Genomic DNA, 16,059 nt, shown 5'->3' with positions numbered 1-16,059 from the left:
TATGTTTTTATAATAATAATAATAATACATTTTATTTATATAGAAACTTTTACACAAAGTACATAACATGTTTTTAAAGAAAAGAAAAGAGCAAACAATTTAAATGGTTATTTTAAGTAAAATCTTAATCTGAAAAGTAACTAAAGCGGTCAAATAAATATAGTGGAGTAGAAAGTACAATATTTCCCTCTGAAATGTAGTTCAGCAGAAGTATAAAGTAGCATGAAATTGAAATACTCAAATTAAGTACAAGTATCTCAAATGTGTACTTAAGTACAGTACTTGAATAGTTACATTACACCACATAGTTATATGTGAATATGAGTGTAGTATCATGTATCCTGAAAGCAAGTCCATTTGTAGAATAAGCTGAAATTCACAAGATAGACTTTATGTGTAACAAACAAGGGATCTGACTGCATATCACAGAAAGGTGCACATATTGACATACATCTAAACAAAGAAGACACATCTAAAAATTTAGAATTAATACTGAACCATATTAGCAGAGGCTTTATATATATATATATATATATATATATATATATTTTTTTTTTTTTTTTTTATTATATTTTTTCTAGACAAACACCAAAAATGTCCATTTGGGGAGTCGATAGGACACATAGTAATAATTAGGGGAAATCAGAAGACCTACTTAAAGTACTCACAAAATCTGCTTAATTGAAAATGGCCAAAGAAAAAATGCAAGAAGGCATTTTAAGCAACTCTTACACAACAAAACTAATGTAGTCTCTTAGCCATACAACACTGAACTCCAACTTTTATGGGTTAAAATGTCTCCTATTCATCCCTACCGCAGCCGAGGGTTGATTTAACTTGTACCTGCCCACGCAGAAGATGAAAAGGACAGAACAAGGACAGGTCTTGCCAACCAGATTATTGATCGTGTTTTTCCATACTGTTGCGTTCTTGGTCTTTTCTGTACACACAACATCTACTGCATGTGGGAGAGGGAGACCTTCGCTGTTGCCCTTCCTGAGGTTTTTCTTTGTTAAGAGGTTAAGTAACAAATTAAATTCAGGACTTTTACTTGTAATGGAGTATTTTTAGACTACAGTACTTCTACTTTTACTTAAGTAAAGGATTAAATTAAAAACTGGGCCCTGTCAGAGAATAAAGCATCCCACCCCTGCAACCTGAGACTGTGTAGGTTTGCCCAATTAAAATTACGGTGATGGTTATGACCCTAGAAGGATGTTCACACAAGAAATAGAAAATATAAAATTTGATGAAATCCAAATAGCTTCCCACTGTGACCAAGGCTCCTGTCTCCTCCTCCGTTTAAAGCACCACAACAACCAGCTGTTGTTAACACCTAAGTGTATTGTGCCCAGTTTAAAGACATTATGATTATTATTACACCCACATAATTTCAGCTTGAAGCCCATAAACCTCACACAGTTACCGCTTTGTGCCACTTGGAGCCGCCATTGTTCCATGTTTCTTATAATGCAGCTTTAAGAGGTTTGTTTGGGTTCACTCAGTTATACAAAAGTCATGAAACACAAAGAAAAAGAAGACTATCAGAATAGACAATAACAGTTTATTTACCCATTCTTTGATACCATGTCTAGATTTATTTATTATTAATTTGTTCAAAAACTTTTATGGTGAATCAATTTTACATAAATGAAACAAAATACCAGCCAACGACAGTAGTTCAATAGAATATTTGCTTGTGTTTTATCATCATTACTAGTGTAATAAACTGCAATAGATACAGCATCCAACTAAATTAAACATAATTAAAACTGACGGTGATAAACCTCATTAACAATTATGATTATAGTCGTATGATATTAAAATGGACTGTTAAAACATACAATAAAGACTCTCCAGTGCAGTACAGTAAGTCATTTGGGAGACGTGATATGATCTCCCCGTCTGTCAGAAGGGAAACCTCCAGCAAATATTTAATCAGCAATTTGGTTCGTCTTTCAAATATTCATGAAATCTAATCAACTTAATCATGGTGCAATCGTTATTTCACAGTGTAATGAAACTCCCCACCACTTCACTCAAGCATGACCAGGGTGGTTGACTTCACAGCGTCACTTTCAAAAACAATAAAACTAACACACACACACACACACACACATTCATATACACACTGACAATGTGGATGAAAGTAGACTAGAAGTAAGGAACGAAGCCAAAAGGGTTAGAAAGAAAGAAAGCAATGTAGTTAGTTAGCATTTAATTACATTTTTATACAAGTAATTTTGCTTTCACTTGAATCAAATTTGTTTAAAGGGGACATAACACACTTCTTGTGGTTTTCTGTCATTTATATACTGTTATAATGTCAGATGTCTTTGTTAAACACGGTTGAAGTTCCAAAACTTAAAGTTAACATATGTAAATGTTGCCTGCAAGTCAAAAGCCAGGGCTTCATTTGCAAATTTACCTCTACTTCCCCATCAAGGTGACTTTGGACTGTTTGCATTATAAACTCACATATTTCAAGTTTCATTTATTTATTTGTGTAGCACTTTTCATACTGTGGTTGCAACTCAAGGTGCTGAACACATAAGAAAAACATTAAAATCAGGGACTAAAAATCAGAGATTGAAATTAGGACATTAATGTCCTTTTGTACAAAGTCACCTCTTTAATCTCTGCTGATAAAGATTTTAGGTGCGAGAGCAGCAGCGGGGTATTGGAGGACCTAAGGTACAGGAAGGGACATGTGGTTTTAGCAGCTCTGCTATACTGGCTGGGGTTAGGCCAAATTTAGACTGGGTTCAAGCTCGAACATGTACAGATGGATTTAAGAAGTTTATATTTCGAGTAAAGAACAAGAAAAATAAATAAATCTGACTGCAACTGTTTGTTGACGTAGCCTTCAGAGCTGGTGGAAATTTGCAGAGCTTCCTGAAGCTGACCAATCAGAACAGAGTGGGCTCATCAGGAGGCGGGCCTTAAAGAGACAGGAGCTAAAACGGCCTGTTTCAGACAGAGGCTGAACTGAGGGGCTGCATAAAAGAGTAAAAGAGTTTTTGAACTGTATATCATCCAAAGATATTACAATAGAGCCCCAGGATATAAATATAGATCTGGAAATGTGCAGAATATGTCCTCTTTTGATTTTCACTCGTGTCCAGCACACAAATAAAACAATAAACAGATAAGACAGACAAACATTTACACAAAATGCATGGGAGGTTTATGCAATCCACTCTCAGATCCAAACCCAACCAACCAGTAGGAGTCGATAGTACAACAACAAGGAAATGCAAAACCAATGATTGAACCCTGAGTTCAATCCTTAGTGTTTATTAATGTAGCTATTTGTCCTGTGGGCGTCACAATTGGAGGCTGCTATATAAACAGATAATGAATGACACGTTGTAATACAGTAATATAAAATATACCTTCATAGAAACGTTGTAAATGCTAACTAAAAAGTGTCTTTAAAGCTGCTAAAAGTTCTATCTGTAAAATATAGTGCTACAAAACATACTCAGACTTAAACATTGCATAAACTTTACATTGATTGTCTCATTTTTCTACAAACAAAACATGTGCCATCAGAATTGTTTAAATATCCCACAATCACATACTCCACATACAGTCCAGACTTCCTCTCCTTGATGTTTTCAACATTTCCTGAGAAGAAGAAGAGAAAAACATAAATATGTTAATTCTGTAATATGACACAAATTTCTAGATGACACAACGATACGCCTTCATTTATCCATTACATACGGCCAAATCCTCCTCGCCACCAAACCTGACTGAAGCCGCTGGAGAAAGCACGCCCGCAGGCTGCTGCAGCAGCTCTTTACAGAGGAACAGTGAGATGGATCTAATGTACAGTTTAATGTTTGGCCTCGGGAGCACACAGGGAAGCTGCTGTGTCCTATTTGCTGGGATGTGGAGCTCATTTTGGAGAGCACTTCATTCTCCCTGCCCGGTGGGATCTTAGCCACAAGCTGAAATACAGTACAATTTATCTGTTTTTCATCAGACGCAGTAATAGCCCTTTCTGTTGTGTCTGCATGATGCTAAAGTCTCACATCTACTTTATCTCACCTTAACAGTTTGGATTTCTGGAACCAGCAGGAGCAGATGTGAGTCATGTTATAGTTTTTTTTGCCATAACGTTTTGTTTCTATCACATGGATGCACAGATGAGAAAGCAGCATATTTCTTTTCCATCTCTGCAGATACATCTCTGGAGCATGTTTATAACACTATTTCTAATTTTAGAGAAGCAGTCCTTCATCCATTTGGATTTGAATCTGCGTTTTGCGTTATTTATTCATTTCGCAAGGTTCCCAGGAGCCTTGAAACTCACAAAAAGTTAGCAAAGTTGAGACAAATAAACTAAGATTTTTAAAAACTTTCTGAAATGAAGGGATGACTGTAAGGGTAATAAAATGTAGGAATCACATTCCTCTGTGTGCCTCTGGTCTTTTCTACCCTTCAGGGTAAAACTTTTCACAGTGTTGAGGAGTAAGGCGGCTAATTAGAGCAACGATCCAACTGAAACTTCTGATGAAGCTGTGACGCATCATTAAGAATATACTGGAATTATTAAGGAAGCAGGACATCTTCTTAATACCTCTTATGTCACGACCTCTCTTGTAGATATGGCCTTGTTTTTACATCATCTGAACTGTGCCACTTCTACGGGTCATGAATACTACGGACGGTAGATGGCATTTGTCACAAACTATAAATACAAAACTATCGGTTGTTTTTGTGCGACTGACATTGTGACACATTGTGTTGATCATCCTATTTCCTTTTGTTTAGAGAAAATACAACAATCTTTAAAGCTGCTCTAACTGACTTTTTGGCCACTAGGGGGCAGAATAGTGTGTTTCAAAGCTGGCAAACTATTTACACATCCAGCAGATGTGGAGCAACATTAGCTTCCTTTTGGAGCCATTACTTTGGTCTCCACCAACTCCTAAGGAAAATATCTGTCTCTTTAGCTGCTTGAGTTTCCATTTTCTTCACCAGCTAGTCGCTAACTGTGTCTGTCAGCTGTTCGGTGCTGGGCAGGTTGAGTAGAATGAGTTTATCAGAGCTGCTGTAAAAACTGAACCATGTAGTAAACGCATCATAAAACCAAAACTCAGTTGGTCAAAAAACAATTAGGCATAAAATCTTACTTTTTTAAAGCCTCTGTTAATGTGGGTCAGTATCAATCATACTGAAGTACAAATTTGAGGTACTTGTACTAAATTTGAGTATTTCCGTTTGATGTCAGTTGGCCAAAACTCAAAGCTCAGTAGGGCTGCAGAGATGGCATTAGGGGTGTGCCCGAATACAAATATGTTATTCGGCAAAGCACAAATAGTGTTTTTTTTGTTTGTTTTTTTTTACAAATATTTGTAAACAAAAGTATTTGTATTCGGGAAGAAAAAAAAACATGTTAAATACCAGTGTGCAGGTCGGTTACATCGCTATCTCAGTGTCTCTCCTCTGCTCCGCTGTGACGTCTATCAGCAAGTCTCAACAAGGGGAGTCACATCCACCTGCTACATGACGCACATTTCATCACTCCTGGAGTCGGGGGTGTTCCCCAGAGATAAAGCTGAGCTACTGACACACACAAAGTGCTCCAAAGGGATTCCTCATAACCTGTTGTTCCCCTTCTCCTTTCCACAAAGTTAAGTTGTAAAAAATAGGCAATAAATGAAAAGTGCAAAGTAATAATCGCCTTTGAAGTTCTTCCCTACACATTACATGGTGTATAAATAGGTAGAGGTCTGCAATGAGGTGATGAGTAAAGTTTTAGCTCAGTAGTCAGCGCAGTCGTCTGTGAGCTGGGAGACTCCAGGTCAAGACCCGGTGTGAGGACCTCCTTTGTAAGGTAGTTTATTTATGAACACTTATTGTAACACTTTAATTTTCTAAAATTAAAAGTGTAATGCAAACAAAAACAGGATTTTTAAGGCTCTTTCCTCTTTTATTCAAATACAAATACAAATACAAATACTGGGCCCTCTGTACATCACTAGATGGCATTAATTAAAGTTCCTCACTGTGAGTTCCTCATTATGACCTGCACCTTTCTCCTTACACATAGCCATTTGATCCTCTGTTAATGTAAGAAATATTGATTCGTTGTGCTTTGAAGAGGTGTTTTTCTGTTTTTCTCAGCACCTGCCTTTCATGTTGCTGCTTTAATCATGGCCACACACCAAAAGTCTTGCTTTGTGTGTTGTGCAATTCTCCATCACACAGATGGATTTCTGAGTAATCAAACGTATATCTACATTTTTTTTTTTTTATTTCACTCACTTTGCAAGTACAGCACTCCTGCACATGCATGTACCTGTTTTTAAGTCAAATCCCTGACACGTCCCCACCGACAGATTATAATAATCCTCCAAAGGAAAGTCAAATCGACGGGGGTTCATTGTTCCTTTCACTCTGCTGTGCTCAAATGTACTTTGAGGATGGCCACAGCAAAAGATGAGCGAGACACGTGACAAGAAGCAGTGAATATTCATACAAGAGCACAGCAGTGGAGCTTTGAAAACCAGTGAGGTGAAATACTAAAAGACATGTGAATCCGAAAAGCCTGACACAATCCACACCACCTTCAGTGCACACCTGAAGGTAAACAAAGAAGTACAGCATCTCTCTAATCCTCTGAAGTTGGAGTCAGTCACTGGAAACCTGCAAACCAAGAGGATCGAAACACACTCAAAGGAGGAAGAGGGGGGGGTGTGGGGGCTTGGGGGTGAAATGTGACGATAGCAACAATAAAATGAGGAGGGGGGAGGGGGGGTGATCTGAATCTTTACCGGGATGTAACACAGTCAGATTGTCAGTTTGAGGAAGGTGATTGACAGGGATTAAAGAGCTGCTGTTAATTGGAAGCAAAGGTGGAGTGGGAAGATTATGCAAAGGGGATATTATGATGCAAAACATATGAGAGTGAATAGTTCAACTGAGATCAGAAGGTGTGGTATTGAGATGTCTGTTTGAAATTGTTATTCATTAAAAATTATCTTGTTTCTTTGTCTGTGTTTTCATCATTGATGTTCTCATCCCTTAAAATCCTGTTAAGTTTAAGCTTTAAAGTCATTAAAATCGTCTTATTCTACACTTATCACATGCATTTAATAATCAGCATCAGTTTGTTTCAACTCTTCATTGATGCTGCATGAGTGAAATATTCAAATACCCATGTTTTTAGTGCTGCATGAAGTGAAATTTCTTCTGCATTGTTTTATACACATTTTCCCTAAAATTCAGCCTTGACGGGTTTGGTGTCTTTGGAAATGTGGAGATCTGGACTAGACATTTTAGTTATGTAGGTTTAAACAAACTGTGGCTGCACAGAATGAGTTTGTACTGACCGACTGATCAACCTCATATAGCAAATAAAGTGACCTTCATAGGAAACTTGTGGAAATCGCAATAATATTGTTATTGCTTTCCCTCCATTGATTTTTTACTTTCTGGCCTAATTAATCTAGTAAATCTTTACCTGAGTGAACAACAGGTAAAAATATGTTTGTGCCAATCAGATGTTGAGTATCTGCTCAGCCGTTTTACCCCGATTTCAAATATTCACTTCCCATAATGTAAATCTGCTATTTTCTGCTCTGGTTAATAACACACTGACTCATTGAATCTGTGAATTTCCAGTGTAAGGGAATTTATTATTACTCATTATTAATGATTTATATCAGGACCAGCAGAGTGTTTTTGTTTTGTGTCTCTGTCCCAACCTCACTATAGAACTATTCAAGCTGCTTTGTTTTACATAAGTTGAGGGTCGATTCTTGACTTTAGTTGATGGTGTCACCCAAAGCAAAGTCAGTCAATGTGATCTTGCGCGTAGGGGACAGTGTTGTTCTCACTGAGCTCATGTTGCAGCCTGCGGACTGAGAGCAGCAGAAGAAGATAAAAGTGCTGCATGAGGAGAAGCTCAGTTTATCTCCTGCTGCTGCAGAAACAACACAGCAGGAACACCGTTCTAACCTACATTTCAGTGCTTTAATGTTTGATACATGTGTATAAGTGTGTAAAAGGAGCACATCACTGCATACTGTTACTGCATCTTACTGCATAGATATACAGTATGTGTATTCATGTGTGGTTACTGCTGCATTAAAAGTGTGTTGTCAGCAAGTGCAACCACTCAAAAACATACAGTATATCTAATAGGTGAAAAAAAAACGTAGTGCAATGTAAGAATTCAGAGTAAAAGTTTATTATTTAGATATTAAAAGTGATTTTATGTGTTTTAGTCCATGCACTAGAAATTTGGTGTTGACTTGAGCCCTTTGCTTATGAACTTATTTGTAAGGTTAACAGTAAAATTATCACCCAAACTGTCCTTTGTAAACATCCATCACTATGTTTTTGCTTCAACTTTGACCTACTGTACTGACTGTAGTGGTGCACACAGTTCTCCTGTACAATATGACATTTCAGATATACTCACTTTCAGCTTGACCTACAAATTTAGATTTGTTTAGATTAGTGGTTTACAGCCATTTTGGCTTGTGGACCTCATGACACAAGTAGTGAGTAGTTCAGCCAAATCAAGTTTGTTTGTTTTTTTCTCCGATTGTTTAATTTAAATGACTTTTTCAAGTCCTAAAGAGGTGAAATTATTCAATATTGCATCAGAAAGAAAGGAACATACTGAGAAAAGTCAGAAAAAATAAACCCAATTATGTTCAACAGAATTAAGTTTTCTCTCATTGAGTTGTGTCACTCAGACCTGTTGGCTTGTTTCCAACCTTTCCAATCACCTGATCATCAATCAATCATCTCATGTTTCTTGCCCTGCCGAATTTCACCTTTGTCACCTCTTCACTTGATGTCACCCACATGTCAGTTATTAACTTATCATAACTGAGAGGAAAGATGGTCGAAGCTGCAGCCGGGATATCTTGAGTCTAAAACGCCCCACAAGATTTTTTACTTTTTATTTTTTGAGCGCCAAAACATCCCAGGAGGTATTTCTTGGTAGATAGCCTACTAGTTAAAGGATAAGGCTGGTAATTTTTCTATGTTTTTCTTATTGTTAACAAATCTCATGTGCAGAGCCGAACCAACGATGAACTCATTCTACTGACAAAAACTATTAAAAAGACATCAATGAGCCACATCGTTTCACTGGGTGACATATTCCTTCACTCCAAAGATTACAATCAGCTTCAAAGACTAATAACATCAATAAAATTGTCACTGAGAAGTTCCTTGTAAATTAGACACCACTGAGCATGTGCAAGACTGCAGTTCTGTTTACAGCTTCACTAGCTTGTTGTGCTACATAACACAACCTCTTGACTTTGTTCTACATTGTAAAGTTCTCATAGAACTTAAATACAAAGTCATGAGCCATTGCCTTTGGGTTGAAGGAACATGTCACCCAGTGCAGCAGTGTGATCTTCCAAAAAGTTACAAACTAGAATTAACCTCCTTGACACTCAAAACCAACATTTCTTCTTTTCCACCAGTAACCTCTCCATTTGGGTTAATGGTATAATCTGTTGTTTGTGGGTTTGAAAAATGTGCTACCATCCAATCACAGCCTGAACTAAAGCTCTTTCTCTCCTCATGATGTCACAGCCTTAACAGCCGCTTGCCTCCCGCAGCCGGCAGCACGGGGGGGGGGGGGGGGGGGGGGGGGAGTCAGTCGCTGTGCAGGGCTTCCCGCCGCAGAGCTGCACGCTGAATCTTCCCTGAGCATCGTTTCAGACGGGCAGAAGAGAAGAAGCAGCAGAGGACAAACTACAGGAAACATAAAAGAGAGAAAAAGAGGAAAAAAAGAAATTTATCCTGAATGGCAGCGGTTCATGGAACCTGCAGCAGGAACATGGAGAGGTCAGACCGTGATATGAAAGGAAAGTCTAAGAGGAAGAGGAGGAGGAGGTGTAAAAGCAAAGGTTAGTGCAGCAGGCATGTTTGTTGAAGTTTATATGAGGAATGCAGGCTGGATTTCCACTTTAATATTGTCATAATACTAATATTCATATTAATTTATGGTGTTTTCAGAGACTTTTTTATCTCCTGTGTTATCCATAAAATCACCATCTATACATCCACTGTCCTTTGTTCAGTAATATATCTAAAGTGACTTTTTTGTCTTTTTAAGGGTTTTTTTTTTTCTTTGTTTGTTTGTTTTTTGGGGGCTGCAACTAATGATTATTTTCACTATTGATTAATCTGCTAATTATCTTCTTAATGAATCAATCATTTGGACTTTAAAATGTCAGAATTTAGAGACAATACCTATCACAGTTCCCCAATGCTCAAGTGTGAATATTAAAAATGCTTGTTTTGCCAAACTGACAGTCCAAAATCTAAATATATTCAGTTTAGTGTCATAAAAAATGAATGAAACCAGCAAATATTTACATTTAAGAACCTGGAACCAGATCATTTTGGCATTTTAACCTTAAAAAATTATTTTAAATTCTCAAAATGGTTGCTGTTAACTTTCTATGAGCCAACTAATCGATTAATTGACTAATCATTTCAGCTCTATTAGTATAATATTCAGTTATAGTACCATGTTGGCTTACAACTATTACTCTGAAATCAATCATTGGATTATTACAGATCTTATCTGGTTTGTGTCTCCCAAAGCAGTGAAGAATACTACAATCCTCTTGTAATACTTCTAGAGAAACTTAATTGTGTTTAAGGTGACTCAGTTATACTTAATGGTATTTTAGGTGCAGAAATAATCTCATTGTCTGACTGAACCTTCAATGGAAAGAGCTCTTACAAAACCAAAACTGTGTGTAAAACTACAAGTGCAGGACTTTTTTTGTAAATCTGCACAGAATTTGTTTTCATTCACTGTTTGGTAACTTGGTGTTATTCATTGAAATCAAGATTATTATTTATACAACCCAAAATCACAGGTCTGTCTCAGAGGGCTTTACAATCTATATAACATACAACACCTTCCTCTTTTCACCCTCGATATGGACAAGGAAAAACTCTATAATCATCTTTATTTTGGGAGAAACCAGACCGGATGTGTTGGAGGACATGTTGAAATGTACCTGCCACTCATGACAGGAAATGGAAGAATAATTCAGCACTTAACACTGATGGGAATGTCGTCAGTTTTGCAGGTATTTGGATTGGATGAAATATATTTCTGACCTGATGATGGCGCTAGATGAAAAGTCAGAGACACAGAAGATATTTTAAAGGACGAGTACACAATTTTTCAAGTCTGTCTTAAAACAACAGTCAGGAGCCTAAATGAACATTGACACATGTTTTTCTTGCTGTAATCATTCCTCCTGTTCATACTGACCAGTAGAAGATCCCTTCATAATGCACTTACAATGGAAGTGATGGGGGACAAAATCCACAGTCCTCCTTCTGTGCAAAAATGTATTTAAAAGTTTATCTGAAGATAATATGAAGCTTCAGCATCCAAATGAGTCAAATCAAGTAGATATCTTTCAACGTTACAGTCTTTTTAGTGCCAAAATCCTTTTTGTTACTATACTTCCACCACAGCTCAACAGGGAATCGCTGTCTGAGGAAACACAAAGAGGGAATTTGATGCTGTAAAGACTGTAAATGTGGCAGATATCCACTTGATATGACTAACTCAGACTGCTGAAGCCTCATATAAGCTTCACATCAACTTTTAAATGACTGTGTGGACACACTGTGGGTTTTGGCCTCCATCATTTACATTGAAAGCACATTTGAAGGGGAAAGAAATGAAAGCATCTCGTCCTCGTTACCACCACCGAGGTTCCCTTGAGCAAAGCCCTTAACCTTCTACTGCTCTAGTAAAGCACCTCAGTGGCCAACAAATCAGACTGTGGTTGAACAGGGCAGCTGCAAGACGTGCACTTGAATTTATCGGAAAATTGCTTCTCCTTGGGAAAGACCACCTCTTCCTCTGTGACCTCATACTACATTAGTGGGTGTTAATGAAAAGTCAAACCAATACTTCCTGTGGATGTGCCCCCTAAGTCTGTGAGTCCACAAAGGCCATTTTTTTGGGTATTTCCACTCCATAAATGGAGAGTGAATTTACAGAATATAAAGTTTGTTGGAGTTTTGTTCCACCTCTTGAGCCTCTGATCTATTAATGTTGGTGTTTTTGGACACAGTGTATGTGAAATATTACCAAATATACAGTAAATTGACACTCATGCTAATGTAGCTTTTTGTAACCATAACGTAAGAGAATAAAAGTCCTGCATTCAAAATCTTATTACAGAATTACAGAAATGTTATCAGCAAAATGTAAACTATCAAAAGTAAAAGTAGAATGTCAATTGTCAGTGTTATATTTTAATATTTACTATATTATTGGATTATAATTGCAAATACATTAACATGTAAGCAGTAATTCTAATACTAATTCTAACTACATTGTATATACTGTTGTGTGGCTTCATCTGTAACAATGCATCAATGTAGTTTATAATACAGGTGGAAACAGAACATGCAGAAAATCTACACATTTCAGCTTTAATGTAAACTTTTTTTTTTTTTAGCATATTCAGGGATCAAAACCCAAACCCTGGCAGTGTCCCCAGCTCTTCCCTTCACACTGAGCTGCAGAGGAAATGGGACCCCTAACCCTCGCATCCCTGCAATTAAGTTAAATGGGCACACAAACCATATTGCTAATGTTTCCATGAAGCCCGAGCCCCAGAGAAGTGTGGAGATTGCAGAATCCATCAGTGAAATTGCACACTGACATGCCCCACTAAGTTTGACTGCACGATGGAGCTCACTTATCCAAAATGCATCCAATATACAGATATGTCCAAACGCGTGACACGTCATCAGAAAACCACTGACAGACCCGTCGCAGACAGCAGCTGTTTGTTCCATGTTGGAGAGTCATAATCCTCAATGAAAGCATAACAATAAAATCATTTCTCCGTCTCTGATTTTTACAGCCAACAAATGACAGTTTGTTAATTTGACAGAAAAGCCAGCAGAAGGGGATTTTACAGCCAAATGGCAATTAATTTTCAGCGAAAAGCTTAAAACTTCATCCTGCCATCTGTAAATAGAGAAAAACTTATTAACAAAGTAATTTAATTATGTACTCAATAGACTTTGTGTCAAAAAAAAGTACAAAGACTTTTAATTTTCTGTAACAAATGTGCTACAATAGGGTTGCTCACTGCATATCACCCATTTCATTTTATTTTATTTTATTTTTGTGATTGACCTATTATTTAATTTTAGAAAGACATAGGAATATTATATAATGTAATAATAATATGAGCAGACATAAAACAAGGAGCAAAGGACAATATATACATATATATATGTATACAACTTAAAACAAAGAACTAAGACATTAACTAGTGAAAAAAAACAAAAACACAAGTAAAATAAGAGGCTGTGTTGTAATTGGGACACAGTGAGTAAATGCATGGATGTGTGTGTGTGTCTGTGTGTGTGTGTGTGTGTGTGTGTGTGAGTGTGCGGGTTAACATGGGAGACAGCTAAGCCATGGGTTTGTCTTTAAGGGCCATTAATGTAGTAATGAAATCTTTTCCATCTCAAATCAGGCCCAGCAGAGAGAAAGATACCCGTTCATATGCCCTAATTTATTTATTTTGTGAATGTTTTTGACAACCTGAGTCAGCTAAGTGTGCATGTTTACTCACTTTTCAATCAAATTTAGTGCATTTTTAACCTACAGAAGACATTTAGGTAAGAGTTCTGCTTGTGTTTCATAAAGGTTGTGGCTCAGGTCAGGTTCAGTTTCATCCTCTTCATGTTTTAAGTAAATACTCAGTGTGTTGCAGTAGTATGACAAGCTAACAGTCAATAACGGATGAAATAAAACAAAGATATAGCCTTGGGTGTCAAGTTTGGTCAGGTTCCAGGTTATATTGGGTTTGGGTTTGAGTTTTCGGCACATGCAGAACTCTACATGTTTTAACCAGCAAATCGCTGAATTAATGCATTGCAGGATTTCTTTATCACTTCACTTAACTTCAACATTTTTGGAAATATGCTTTTTCATGTTCTTCCCAAGAGTAAGATGAGAAGATCAGTACCGAACTTGCCTGTACATCAAGTATGGAGCTGAAACAGGAGGGTGATGAACTCAACAAAATGACTGAAAGCAGGGAAACAGCTAGCCTGCATCTGTTCAAAGTTTAAAAACTACATCTACCAACATTTCTAATGCTCACACATGTTATATCTTGTTTGTTTAAAAATGCCATTTTGTGGTTTTTAGTGGGGGAGTTACTATAAGTGCTGGAGCTTCTATACAAACAATAGTTTCATACAACTAAACTTCTGTATATTTTTAAACTTTGGACAGAGCCAGTCTAGCTGTTTCCCCCTGTCTTACAGTCTTTGTGCTAAGCTACGCTAATCATATGTAGATTTGCATTAAAAAAAAAACAGAAATTACGTCTCACTAATTCTTTTAGCGAAAATAAGATTCTAAGGCTCAATATGTGATTTAATTATTGCAATTTCATCTATTCTTTTATGAAACTACAAACAGAAAGGACTTAGTAAAACTATGTGACAAATAATTGAATAATTGCCTTCAGGGAGGTGCATGTAGTTTTCACTGGCTGCCTTCACTTGTTTTTTTATTGGACCCACAGCTGACTGAAAACATTCAGTATCTCAGAAATAAAGAGAGACTCAGACATTGTTGAATTAGTATCAGTCACACGCCATGAGTTTCCCTCCCGCTGTGCGTTCACAGACCTCTACTGTAAACGGAGACGTGTGTCACTTGAGAAAAGATGCCACCTTCTGTTTCTAAAATGACAGCTGGCATTAAAGCACGGTTCATTGTTGGATACCCTAGAAGCATTAGCTAAGTGCACTCTGTTCCCTAAAATAGTGGGATTTGAGGAGCCTCATTGAGTAATGATTTTCTGGAAGCATTTATTTTTCAAAGAGGACACGCTTTCGGTTCGGCACCATTGTACAAAAAGGCCAATGGGTCATTAATGAAAGTGGAATAGGCTTAGCGCACTTTGAATAACCATTGGACTAAATACAAAAGCCATCATGGAATAATCTGCAGCATTTACTGCGGATTAGCATGTGGAGAACAATGCCAGTTTAATCCTAAAAGGCTGACCTGTTACCCAGACAACTGTAATTATGATTACCAGGGCTCGCCACATGATGTACACATGACACATACATGTATGTGATACGCAATAAATGGAGAGTGAACATACAGATCTATTATCTCTGATCTATTAATGTTGGTCATTTTGGACACAGTGTATGTAAAATATTATCAGATATATATTGACACTCAAGCTAATGTGGTTTTTGCTACCGACAGGGGGACTGACAACTGGTCCGAAGGCCCATTATTCCGAAACCCCAATAGTTTGAAAAATGTCCCATTGGCCCCATTAGCCCATAGTTCAACAGCCCACTGCTCCGAAGTCCTGTTGCTCTGACGATAAACACCCCGGCCTGACTACTTTCCAGACTCCATTAACATATTGTTCAATTTAACAGATTAAGTGTAAATGATAATGTAAATAATAACACATGACTCCTAAAGAAAGCTGATGTTTAACTTAAACAGCTCTTCTGTGAACTAAGTTAAATAAACTTGTAAAATGTGTAACATTACTGTTTGACATTTTGAAGCTCTGTCAGTTAGGACATCCACGCAGTTTTTATAAAGTGATATGATTAAATCAGAGTTCTGCTTTGTGAAACATGATGCTGAATTTATCAGAACTGAGTGAATCGTGAAAAGTCTGTTCGATGAGTTAATTTACATTTTAAATGACTGACGATGAGGCAGCAACACAATATTGTTTCCTACTGTCGGAGGAAAACCTCTGTTAATATATTGTCAAATTTAATGGTGCTGAGCGTACCAGTAAACATCTACTCCTTCTAAAAGATAATTTATGATTTCTTACAACTCATAAACAGACATCAACTCATTCAGCAAACATTTAACATAATTCTGTATTAATTTTAGCTCGATGTAAAGTGAATAAACGTGTTTACACAGTTCAGTTCTACTGAGTGAAACATGATGCTGAATTTAGCAGAAGACCTCAGTAATATATAAAAAGTAAGTTTTGTCTTATC

This window comes from Thunnus albacares, chromosome 12 (genome assembly GCF_914725855.1).
Source record: "Thunnus albacares chromosome 12, fThuAlb1.1, whole genome shotgun sequence".
Classification (NCBI taxonomy): Eukaryota; Metazoa; Chordata; class Actinopteri; order Scombriformes; family Scombridae; genus Thunnus; species Thunnus albacares.
Note: the sequence above shows the minus strand (reverse complement) of the source record.